This window comes from Gallus gallus, chromosome 2, assembly GCF_016699485.2.
Source record: "Gallus gallus isolate bGalGal1 chromosome 2, bGalGal1.mat.broiler.GRCg7b, whole genome shotgun sequence".
Classification (NCBI taxonomy): domain Eukaryota; kingdom Metazoa; phylum Chordata; class Aves; order Galliformes; family Phasianidae; genus Gallus; species Gallus gallus.
This window is the reverse complement of record NC_052533.1, coordinates 89,731,546-89,744,856: the sequence shown is the minus strand read 5'-3', so window position 1 is coordinate 89,744,856 and position 13,311 is coordinate 89,731,546. Positions and strand designations below refer to the sequence as shown.

General features: G+C 45.7%; 1 non-coding gene across 1 annotated transcript; it reads right to left on the bottom strand.

Moving 5' to 3' along the window:
* Positions 1–7,033: 7,033 nt before the first annotated feature.
* Positions 7,034–7,106, bottom strand: TRNAV-CAC. Its single transcript has one exon. It is a non-coding gene; the product is annotated as a tRNA-Val (tRNA).
* Between the last annotated feature and the right edge of the window lie 6,205 nt (positions 7,107–13,311).

The following is a 13,311-nucleotide window of genomic DNA, read 5'->3' as shown; positions in this document are numbered from 1 at the left end:
AGCAAAGGAATAACATTGACAAGTCAATTGAAATAAGGACAGAAAAAGAAGGTGTTTAGTCCAATTAAAATGTGGATGAAACTGCTGTGTCTAATGAACATGAAAATAGGAGCTGAAGGTAATGAGAGCAAAGTCAGCTTTATAACCACATGAGTCGCTGTCCATGGAGGTGGCAGTGAAGGACATGGTTAGTGGGCATGGTGGTGATGGGTTGATGCTGGGGCTGAATGGTCTTTTCCAACCCTAGTGATTCTATGGTTCTATGAACAAATGTGGAGGAGCCCCAGTGCAAACCACCCACCGGCTGCACACCCTGGTGCACACACCTTCCAACTCTGTAGCAAACTCCTCCCTGTGCACACTCGGGACAGTGTTAACAGGAGCATCTCAACACTTCCCAGTATTCAGTCTGCTGAACTGCTGCAATAAATTTCCTCTGCTTCTGTCACTGATCATCTTCTTTTGCCACAATCAGGAATGTGTTAAAAAATGGGCATTGCTTAGCTGTGCTCAGTCCCTGGGCACTGGATGTCTGCCTGAGTTTGCTGAGCATCCATTGCTGTAGCCATGCTCCTGCTCCAGCAGGGAGCTGCTGTCTTGTAAGAGTCACAGCTCTCAGAAAGGCATCTCACATGAGATGAGAAATGCCTTCCTTGCCATCTACCACACTATCTGAACAAAGGTGTATTCATTTATTTTATCTTGCATTTTAATTTTATGAGCTGTAACATCTCACATGACATTTTTTTTTTTGCAACTGTTGATAATTTTGTTAATTTTTTTTTCCATCTAAATTAAGGCCCATAATGTCTAGAAGCAAAAAGAAGTCATGTCATGACGTGTATTACAGAAAGGCTGATGATCGTCAGCTGCCCTTCTTAGAGCAGTCAGACACAAAGGCCCTGTGCATAAGGCAGGCTTTCGTTCTGTGAAGAAACAGGAAATTCTATCTTGCCTATATCTTATCACTTTAAAATCCTACTTTTGGGACAGACTCTATAAGAAATGTCCCATTTTTCTGCAACAACCAAAAGTGAATTGGATCTCACCTCCCTCAAGCAAGAGTTCCTTAGAGTCACGACTCTACAACAGACCATAAATTTTTCAGCAAAGCTTCATGAGTCACAGGCTCTATGGGAAAAGATCCATTCAGCCAGAGCTGGTAATTACACATATCCATCAGTGGCACTCAGTACTGGTGCCTAGGAGAGGAGACTGCAGCCCTGTGTAGGTGTGCATGGTGGGCAAGTACAAGCTGCAGGCATTGCTCTGCTCCCCTTCCTGGGAAACAAAAGCAGCCTCAGCACCCTGTTGGACCCACAGGTTCTGTAAGGAATGAGAGTTAAGCTCATCTCAGCCCTCTGATAGTCTGCTCTAACAAAGATGTGCCACGAAGAGTGTTGATGTGAAGTGGACTTATCGGGGTGTATAGATTTATTAGGCATATAATTTATTTCCATTTCACAGAATCATTGAGTCATAGAGTTGTAGAATCATAGAATGACAGAATGGCTTAGGTTGGAAAGGACCTCAAAGCCCACCCATCCCCACCCTGTGCCGTGGGCAGGGCTGCCCCCCATCAGCTCAGCTGCCCGGGGCCCCATCCAAGCTGGCCTGGAGCGCCTTCAGGGATGGGATATCTTGCAGTACCAACCTGAATATTTCTGTGGAGACCTACTTTTAATCTATATAATGGAACAAACCCCATGAAGTAACTGAGACAAAACAAACAAGCAAACAAACAGAACCACCTTATTTGTAGTACTTTCTTTTAGTGGAGAGCTTAATTGGAGTGCTCTGGAATAAGCAACTTAGCGTCTCTGCCACAGTCATATTGTGAGGTCGTCATGGAAATGAGCTCATAAGTTGGGCACACATGTTTGCCTTCAAGGAATAAATGCCCTCTAAATGCCATCTGCCACTGGAGCAAGTAGGTCTTAAGCTTCTGCTTTTCAATGACAGCAAGAGCAAAACACTCTCTCTCTCAAAAAAAACCAAAAACAATAACCTGAGGAAGGCCTCCCAAGGGTGAGTAGCACTGCAGGATGAGCTGCTTGATGGAATAGAGAGCAATGGCAGGAGAGGGGCCTTAGGGACCGTGTACAAGTGCAGCTCTCCATTCCTCTCCAATACCAAATAATACCAGAATAATTGTGTCATAGTACAAAAGCAATACACACATGCCAGAAAAATAAGATCATGACCCCCAGTCATAGCTGCAGAGGAGACAGTGCTTTTCTTAGAGTTTCGACACAATTAACCTTTAAAGTCCTAATGATCACCTTCAAGTAATGTCACATTCCCTATTTCCTTTCCCCTTCCAAGCCTTCATTGTATGTAAAGTATCATAATTGGTAATTTTTTTGGTATGGATTTCTTGCCTAGTTCCTTCATTTAGATGCATCTTCTACCAGGGAAGATCTCACTTCATCTGAAAAGACAGGTTTCCTACGAACAATGAAAACAGGAAGCCACGTCCTCCAGAAAAGCTAATTCATGCAGCATGGCTCTTGAATATATAGCCCAGCAATACACAAGTCTTGAAAGTGGCACAAAGTCTCTCTGAGAACACTTCACATTGATTAATTCTGTGGGGTAGCACAGTACAGATGATTGATTTTGGTCTACCAGGCCTTTCTCTGACCTTTCCAGAGACTGTTTATCTGTGCTTGAATAGACAAATTTGAACACAAATAGCATTATGACAAAAACATAACCACATTCTTTAATCGATTCTGCCATCACTGACTGCAGCAGTTTAAAGATGCCACTGTAGACCTTTTAAGAAATGTCTCTTTCTGTTAGTAAAAATACTAACATCAGCAGTAGTGATTGATCTAAAATTAGTGTTCTGATTGCAAAACAGTAGGTAACTGCAGTCTTTGTAAACAATGATGAGACATAGGCTGGCCCTGCAGCAGGTCCCAGGCTGTGGATGATGGGGCTGTGCTGTCACAGCAGTTGACACAAACTCCACAGCAGCTCCAGGCTGTGAAACACGCTCAAAGTAACAATACCCTTTCTACAGAGCTGGAATGTTGGGATCATGTGCACCCTCAGCCAGTTTGTGGATGACACCAAGCTGTGAGATGCAGACAACACACCTGAGGGAGGGGATGCTGTGCAGGGGGGCCTAGATAGGTTCCAGCAGTGGGCCCAGGTGAGCCTCATGAGGTTCAATGAAGCCAAGTGCAAGGTCTTGTACATAGGTCATGGCAACCCACGTTACTAGTACAAGCTGGGGCATGAAAGGATTGAGCACTGCACTGCTGAAAAGGACTTGGGGAAACTGGTGGATGGACATGAGCCAGAAATGTGCCCTTGCAACCCTGAAAGCCAACCATAGCCTGGGTTGCATCAAAAGAAGTGTGGTCAGCAGGTTGGGGGAGGTGATCCTGCCCTTCAACTGTGTGCTTATGAGACCTCATCTGGAATACTGCATCCAGATGCGGGGTCTTCAGCACAGGAGAGACATGGACCTGTTGGAGCACATCCAGAGGAGGGCCACAAACATGATCCAAGGGATGGAACACCTCTCCTACGAGGACAGGCTGAGAGCTGGGGCTGTTCAGCTTGGAGAAGGCTCTGAGGTGACCTGGGAGCGGCCTTTCATTATCTAAAGGGTGGCTGTAAGAAAGAAGGGGACAGACACTTTAGCAGGATCTGTTGTAATAGGAGAAGGGGAAATGGTTTCAAACTGAAAGAGGAGAAATTTAGACTCAATTTAAGGAAAAACATTTTTATGGTAAGGGTAGAGAAGCGCTGACATGTTGCACAGAAGGTGGTGGATGCCCCATCCCTGGAGACACTCAAGGTCAGGCTGGATGGGGCTCTGAGCACCCTGATGTAGCTGTAGGTGTCCCTGCTCGTTGCAGGGGAGTTGGACCAGGTGACCTTTAAGGGTCTCTTCCAACTCAAATGATTCTATGATTCTATGCTCACCAAAGGTACTTAAGTACCTTCAGTTGGTAGCTGCAGCATCAAGGGGATGCTGTTTTCCAGTTCCTGCTGAAAAACTTACTGACGTGCGTACTTTGGTGCTTCTGAAGAACTTCTGGGTGTATTGCAAAGACCCAATATGCACGTGTAGGTAAAATATTAATTGCTTATGTTTTAAGCCATACTGGATGTATCCAGCATTCTTGCGCTATGAAAGCAGAGGAAATGTAAGCAATTACAGGCAAACTGAATTGCTCCATCTACACTGCTCTTAGAAGTTTTTTTCTGTTTCAAAGTGATGTGACGTTTTTGGGTTACACTTCAGGAACTCAGTGCGGGCTCCTGGCTTTGTACTGCCGCTCCAAACAAGCAGCGATTCAATTATACAGCCACCCAGCCCTTCCCCAAAACTAAACCCTCTCAGGTCCGGAACTCTCTTCAGTGCAGGTTTTAAATAGAAAGGATAAGTAGGATAAAGCTGGTTGCGGGAGCTACTTTATCTTCCATTTTTTCCCTCACGCTGATTCCCCTGACCTGGCCAGGCTCTCAGGTCCCTGGTGCTTTTCTCCTGCTGGGAGACGCCAACCTCCGTGTGCTCTATGAATGAGCAGGGGTGTGAAATGGAGACAAGTCTGTGTCAAGGAGCTCTCCTCCCCAGTTTCAGGTCCGTCTACTGCAGTGCTGTGATTTGGTGACTGTGACAGCCATTGCCTTAATACAATGGCTTCACCTCACATGTTATACTAAATGAAAGGGCCCGTTTTGCTGAAGTGCTGTTGTCTCAAAATATAAGGCTGTACGTTTTATACAAAAGTATATAAGGGATATTCCTGCTAAGCCATTGTGCAGATTAGTCGACAAGCTTATTGGTATTCTTTTACTGCACAGTGTTTCCTTCATACTTGGAATATGTTCACCTTTATTCAGTACTTGTACTAGTTGCATAAAACCTGGATTTTGTTTTCTGAAAGGCTGGTTTGCATCCAGAGAATCTATCCCAGCATCTTCACTCCTATCAGAGCAAGTGGTGTAAAGTTATTGAAAGTAGAAAATTTTGGTTTTCACAAACATGAAAGCACCTTCGGGTGGGTATTCTGGGAGAGCAGCTGATATGAAAGTTAGAAGTGAGAGCTGACTTCAAATAGTTTGGCAACTGAGTAAAATGAAAAGTACTTCTCAGTCTTAATATTGCAATGGTAATATTTCACTGGAAGGCTGTATTCCTCCCAGAATTGGTGTGATGCATGCAGACATTCGTTATGCCTGTCCATCACTCGGGAAGCAGCTGCTTTCCATTATTTAATGCAGATGCTGTACAAATAGTTCTGCAGTATTTCTCCTCGGGAGGAACACTGTGCTCCTGTTGAGCTGCCTGAGCTCAGCTGTGGGCAACTACAGCCCACACCGGCTTCTGAAGGCGACTTGCAAAGAGGACTTCAGGATTCTGTGCCCTCAATGGGAAGCTGCCACCAGCACTTAAAAGCTTTGACAAATGCAACCTCTGCTTATGGGACAGGATAGTAACCTGCGAGGGACTACAACTCATTTCTTCATAAACACCATGACTTAGAGTCCCTGCCTATGGCACGTGCATTCTGCTTGGGTTTAAGTCACCCTCTGGTGTGATCTAAGTTTTGCTCTTTTAACAGATGCTCCATGCTGCATCTGAACTTCCCAAGCCACATACTCAGGTTAGTATCCACTCCATGCCCAGCAACTTGACTACTGCTTTTAAGCAGTAGTGTGTTTTGCATTTCTTTAGCCCTACTCAGGCATAATCTGTTGTTCATTTTCATCACTTTCTCTTTGCTTTCCAGCTTAGTTTTCCAGCATGTCACTCTTTACTCAGATCAAAAGGATTAACAGAACTAAAAAGCTTACGTAAACCATTCATTATATTTGGCGCAGGTTGCAGTGCCTGTGCTGTGGACGTTGTAACCACTCTGTGTAAAGGAGCAGCTCTGGACCGGCTCATTGCTTTTTTCAGCTGACTGCAAATCCCCTACCTATTTTGAAAAAGGTTAGGGTTGAAATCCTCTTTAGCAGATCACTATGAGTGGGATTTATCTCGACTAATTTTATCCATCTTAGTGTTATGGGAACAGCCCAAGACCTCACCGATCTCAAGGAGCAGAGTGGAGGCACCTGGGATCTTCAGCCATTCCCAAATGTAGAGGATGAATTGTTTCATCGTCTACGAAACAATTTCATTATCTAAGGAGCACAAGTGAGCAGGGTTAAGTGGATACTCAACAGTTAGGAAAGTGAACCAAACCCCTGCAAGCCTTTGCATATTGCTTTCTGTCTGCTGTAGCAAACCACAGCTGCACACCTGAGTATCACTTGGGCAGGTCTGTCAGGCTGTGCTCATCAGAGACTAGCGATGTAGTAACATAAATCATCTAGACTGCTCCACCCCCTTCATCTTCAGAGGAGGACCTGAGGGGCCACATTCATCTCAGAGCCACATAGAAGGTGCAGTGGGGCAGTTCCCATCTCACCCACATAATGCAGGGAGTATATGCTTCTCAGAGCACGTTGCAAGTGGGAATTAAGTGAGATTTGCTCTCAGCCCATTGTGGGATTTAATTTCCTTGGATTTTATGTAAGCAGTCACCAACACTATTTATCCCATGGCATTAGGTAGTGTGATCGGAAGATGCTTTGGGGTATTCTAAATTTTCTGCAGGATGTTGAAGTCCTCTGTTCTGAATGAAAACAAACAAACAAACAACAACAACAAACAACAACAACAACAAATAAAACACAAAAAAAAAACCAGAAAGAAGTCATTTGGCTGTGACAGGACAGTGTTATTTTCTTCTATTCACTGCCTCTAGTTTTTTAGAAGTATTAGAGCATAACATAGCATAACAGAGTAGAAGCAAATAGAGACACAGAATGGTTTGAGCTGGAAGGGCCCCCAAAGCCCACCCAGCCCCACCCTGTGCCATGGGCAGGGCTGCCCCCCAGCAGCTCAGCTGCCCAGGGCCCCATCCAAGCTGGCCTTGAGCACCTCCAGGGATGGGGCACCACAGCTTCTCTGGGCAGCCCATGCCAGTGCCTCACCGCCCTCTCCATGCAAAATTTCTGCTGTTTCCACCTGGGATCGAACCAGGGACCTTTTGCGTGTGAGGCAAACGTGGTAACCGCTACACTATGGAAACCTGGCTCTTGTTCAGTTTGGGCTCCATTGACTTCAGAGTGACATAGATATGAAGTGGAAGAGTAGCTGTGCACAGCTTTAGTGGTACAGGGACAAAGAAACATCACCCTGTAACAGCAGTTGCAACAATTTTCCTGGTGACTCTTACATTTGATTGGATGTCAGACGTGACAGAATAGATCTGTGTAGAGTACAGTAGAGTGGAATGGAATGGAATGGAATGGAATGGAATGAAACAGAATAGGTCTTAAAAGATCATAGAATGGCCTGGGTTGAAAAGGACCACAATGATCATCGAGTTTCAACCCCCCTGCTATGTGCATGGCCACCAACCACCATACCAGGCTGCCCAGAGCCACATCCAGTCTGGCCTTGAATGCATTCAAAGATGGGGCATCCACAGCCTCCTTGGGCAACCTGTTCCAGTGCGTCACCACCGTCTGAGTGAAAAACTTCCTCCTCATATCTAACCTAAACCTCTCCTGTCTCAGTTTAAAACCATTCCCCCTTGTCCTGTCATGAAGTCCAAGTGCCTGACCATGTCAGGGCTCGCCAAAAGTTAAAGGACAATAACAACGGCATTGTCCAAATGCCTCTTGAGCACTGGCAGGCATGGGGCATCAACCACATCACTAGGAAACCTGTTCCAGTGTTTGACCACTCTCATGGTAAAGAAATTCTTCCTAACATCCAGCTATTCCATCAGCACTATACCTCCTAAGTGATGCAGAGAATGAGACCGCCATTGTTCTGCGTGTGAATTTCCATACTGGCTGATAATTCACCTGAGAATTGCTGAAGCTTTGTTTTATCCAAAAGGATGAGATGGAGGAGGGCTTACATGTGGTCTATAATGATAAAGCAGATCATAATTGTCCAAAGGAGGAGGGGAAAACAAAACCAAAATAACAGTTCCTATCTTTTAAGTTACAAAAGTTTTGTCTGGCTTGTACGGGTAATTGCAATTGTGACTTGTTTCCTAGGAATTCTTAACATTAGCACCTGTTAATTATTATGAACATGAAGGTATCTAATACATTTTCTTTGCCATGTGCCCTGCCAGGGGTCTGCTGCAAACTCACCATTATGCTGTCAGGAGTCTCTGACTGCAATGAGTGATGACAAAGTGATTTCAGCTTCTCTGAAACACACCTTGGACCACTGAGTGTTTGGGGAAGGGGGGGAAGAGGGGTCATATTAATATTAATAATAAAAAAAAAAAACAGAACAAAACATGGAATCATTCTTAGGGTTGCATTCAAAGACTTACTGCTGTGAAATTCTTAGCATGTTAATTTGTATTCAAAAGGTACCTGGGAACCCCTTGTGATTTTCCTGTTAGTGAAGAGCTGAGTGTAAGCATCACATGGGTACCACTAACAAAGGCTCGGTGGGAAGAGGTTTTGCACCGCAGTGGCTAGGCATTAGTCATACTTGCATATTCTTCCTTCCACACGTTAAAAGTCTGCAGAGACAAAGAGCCGTGCCCTTGACATTTCTGAAACCCATCAATCTCTGTTGGTACTGAATGGACCCCTTGAAGTGGAAACACTTTTTGCCCACACAAGTATCACAGCGCTGCACGGAGCATCCCACCAGCGGACGTGTTACAGCCTGCTTTCCAATCAATGTTCTCCCGAGGTAACCAGCAAAATATAGTTCTTGTATCCAATACTGCTTAAAGCTTACTTGTCTACAGGAAAGCAATCTCCTCCTTTCCCAAAACAAAAACACCACTTAAAGTTACATTATTGCCAGGAATGAGGAGGACAGTGTACTTTTTATTGTCCCTTAAGGGTAGTTTAAAGCAAGGCTTCTCTATTAACTTCCATTAATGAGTATGGACAATATATCTACACTGCCTTCCCGTACACCAGTGACATATGTAACTATTTCTTTTTCCCTATGGACAACATATCGTGAAGTATGGTAGGTTTTAATACTGTATGAGGCTATGCAGATTATGTACAATTCAGCTGTTGCCATTTCTCTTTTCCAGATGACTTTTTTTCTCCTTGTTTCTTGCTTTCCTTTGAATTTTTGTGGCAACTGATTGTTGGTTTGTTTGTCTGGTTGGGCTTTTTTTTTTGTGCCACTTGGAGGCAAGTCAAGCTACAGTGCATACATTTTCCTGTATAATTTTCACAGCTAGTTTGGAGCAGAAATAAGAAAGGGCTGTTTATAAAATGACTCTGGTAGACCTTTCCGGTGAGGAGAAGTGCTTAACAATGAATACATAACAAGATTTTACTGAAGTTTGCCATCAGCTCTTTTCCCTATGGCTACAGGCTGCATTAGCACCAGTATGTAGGTGGTTAGGCCCACCCTTAATGTGCGAAAGCTATGGTTGGGCCCCTGGTATGCAGCAATGCCCTGGGATGGGCTTGCGGTGATGCCAAGTGCTGAACCCAGCTTGCCATTAGAATGGAAAGCCAGCAAAAGCCATTCAGCAACTTATCAGTCTCAATGCCGGCAGAAGTTTCCAATTTTTCATCCTGCACCAAGGAAGTACGATCAGCTTCCTCTATGTGAAGTCTTACCTTATTTTTTTTTTGTTCAAACAACATCTGCTAAACTTCAGGAAAAAAGCAGAGAAACAAACCTTCCCCCCAGGGCTTTACCATGTTTTGGTGGCCAGAAGCCATGTACATTTTGGGGAGCAGCAGCAAGCAGCTGTTTTTCAGACTCATCCCAATGCAGCTTTAAGACTTGTTCCACTCCTGTAGTTATTATTAGACCGATTCAGTCACAGCTTCCAACACTGACGCAAGCGGGGCTTTTTAGCCTGCTTTCCTAAGGAAACACTGCACATGTGATGACACTCCAATCGGTCTTTCCATCAATACACGGAACCCACTGGTCAGCTTCAATCAAAGCAGCAAATCAACAGCTTTGGAACCCCCAAGTTCGTACAATATTCCAAACCACGAATGTCTGGGCAAAAGAAAATGAAAGAAAAAGCAGTACAGCCTGTATGAAACCCCAGAGAGCCCACAGAGAGGTGTTGCTATGGATGTTCCCCTCCAGGAAAGATTTTCAAGACTTTCCATCTCCTTGGACACTGGTGTGTCCAGCAGGAAGGCAGATGCCATTAGTTCCATTATCAGTTTTTATAGCACTGTCGTGAACTTGTGCTTTCTTTCCCGTTTCTCTCAGCATCTACGGTGTCAGCCCTTTCTGTGCGGTGAAAACCGAGGGTAAGTCTTGTGAATGTCAAGATTTTCTCAGAGGGCTTTGCTGGCACAGGCTGCAGTTGTTTTCTCTTGGCTGGAGAGAACAGCCAGATCCACCAGGACAGTAAGGAAAGCTTTGCTCACCATCTGAAAGCGTGTCTTTGTTCAAAGAGGCATTTCTGCCACGAGCACGTGTGCCTACAGGGAGCTTCCTTCAGGGACTCAGCTGGAAAACAGGGCCATGGGGGCAGACCCAGAAGTACTGCAAATCCTCCGTCTGTCCCTCTGAATGACTGCTTTAACAAGAAGGTACAGTGACAGCCTGTGCTCACAGAGACTTCAGAAACAAGCCAGCAGTACCCTAGTTTTCCTACTAGATGTTGTATTTTTAATTCAAAAATTCACATGTATAAGCAGCACGGTAACACATCTCCTCTAACAGCAGCAGCCCAGAGGCAGTGTTCAGCAGAAGACATCTAGGAAGGACAAGTTGAAGCTGGACATGAGGAGCTTGCGAGGAGCAAACCCTCATGACGGGCCTCAGCGTCAGCCATGTCAGCAGACATAAAGCCGTGCTCCTTCACTGGTGCAGGCTAAAGCACTCAAAGATGCCACGAGTTATTTCTAGCAATGAAGCCAACATCCTTCCAAGTGATTAATATTTTTCAGACATTAAAGTATACAGATATACCTATTCCTCTCGATTTTCTTTCTCTTCAGTGCTGCAATGCTGCCCAAATCCAGGAGCAAGAGAAAAAGAGGGGCTCTAAGAGATATGCAAAGTTAGCACCATTGTCAACCAGAGAAACCTCCTTCAATTATTCAGTGTCTGCCGCTCTCGAATTTCCCATTCTTACAGCTTGAGCTAAGTGGTGCTGCACGCATTTGGCAGCAGTTCTTGTTAACTCAGAGGACAGCCAGAGTAAGGTACACATGTATTCATAGGACAATTAATGTTTAAAGATGAATTTCATGGTCAGATATTTCCATATACATTTCCAAACTATCTGCCAAATACATATTTGTCAAGAAAAGGGAACTCAAATGGAAAAGGTAAATATAATCCTAAGGAGACACGAAGCAGAACTGCTTCTTTTTCTTACTTCATTAACAATGAGAAAATTAATCATTAAGCTCAAACAGACCAAATTATGTGCAAAACAGCAGGCATTGAAAGCCAGTGACCAACTGAGCACGGACAACCAAGTAGCCATGGACAACTAAGAAAGCCAGTCTTTCTGGCATTTACCATCAATATTTTGAATCTGAAAGACAAACTGGATCTGAGTTCACGACAAAACCACATTTAGAAAGTTAATGTGAGAGTTCAGTGCCTGTGCTGCAGTGTTAAGAGACTGAAAGATTCAAACAAATCTCATTGAAAGATAATGTAACTGAAGAAAAGATAAACTAAAGAAAGGTAACTAAACGAGGGTAGGAAAGTGACGTGAACTCTAGGCAGAGCTGTTGACAAGCAGCATACTCATTTTATCATGTTTATCCTTTCGCAGAATGGCATCCTCTTTCAAATCCTCTTTACAATTTGATAGGAGAGCGGATGCTTCACATTGCCAGCCAACATTCCCCATTCACCTGGTCTGCTGTGCTCGTAGAGCCATGGAATATCCTGAGTTGGAAGGAACCCATGAGGATCACTGAGTCCAACTCCTGGCTCCACACATCACCCAAGATTCGAACCTTATGTCTGGAAGCGGTGTCCAAACTCCCCTTGAACTCCAGCAGCTCAGTGCTGTGCCCACAGCCCTGGGCAGCCCATTCCATGCCCACTGCCCTCTGGTGCAGCCCCTGTCCCTGACCCCAACTGCCCCTCCCCTGACACAGCTCCATGCCGTTCCCTCGGCCCTGTTGCTGTCACAGAGGGCAGAGCTAAGCTCTGCTCCTCCACTCCCTGTGAGAAGCTGCAGCCGCCATCAGGCCTCCCCTCAGCTCCTCTGCTCTGGGTGAGCAAACCCAGGGATCTCAACTGCTCCTCGCACATCTTGCCCTCTGGACTCTTCACCACCTTTAAGAGAGTCTAGACGCTACAGCTGCCTAAACCAAAGAAATCCTCTTGCTTTTTCCAGTTTGTCAAGGCTGCATTGCCCTTGCTAAGCCTCTGCAGAACCACAGGCAGCATTTCTCTCCAGCACAGCAGCCCCAGTTCACCTACTAGGAGTGCTTGGCTCTTTGCACAGCAGCACCCGTTACGGCCCATAAGATCCACCATGGAAGGTACGCAGCGTACCTCTAGTAAAACTGATGAAATGACAAATAACACACTGCAGCAACTTCCAGGAAAGCTATATGTACATTAGCTCAGCAATGTGTGCAGCTTCTATCCACTGAAGAGAAGGCAAGGCTCAGGATATTATCTCTACTGTCTCACAAACCGCAGGATGGGTTATGTTCCATTCAATCCAACCTTTTTGATTCATGCAGCTGATCAAAAGGTGGCGGTGAGGGTATTTCCTCCCACCCCCACATACTATCCCCTCTTAAAAATGTGAAGAAGGGCCTATCCATTTAGAAGGGACCCTTCCAAGCCAAAGAAGATCCATCAGGTGGAGAAGGGAAGGGTGTGCGAGGGATCAGGTGCCACACTTACTGCAGAGCCTCCGCCGCCCAGTTCTGCGTCTCCAGAGCCGCGTCCGCACCCACTGCAGGCAGGGGGCCAGCTCCATGGCCGCAGGCACTACCCGTCCCCGGGGCCACCTGGGGCTCCTGTTTACCAGCCAGGCAGACCGACGGCAGCCCCGGGAAAAGCCCCAAGCAGCCGGAAGGATGCGGCGGGAGGCCGCCAAGGCCCTGCTGTCCCGGTGTCGCCACGCCATATTTTATGCATGAAGGTGATGGGACGTAATTTCATCCTGTTTCTCTGCGCCCAGTGTGTACGTGAGCTCCTGCGACGACGCAGAGGACACAGAGCATCAGCCTGCGCCTCAGGCCCCTGAGGAGCCACGTGGTTCTCCTGTAGTGGGGAAGGAGCCCATTGGAGAAGCAGAGCCTTCTGGAGCCACTTGACTCAGGTTTATC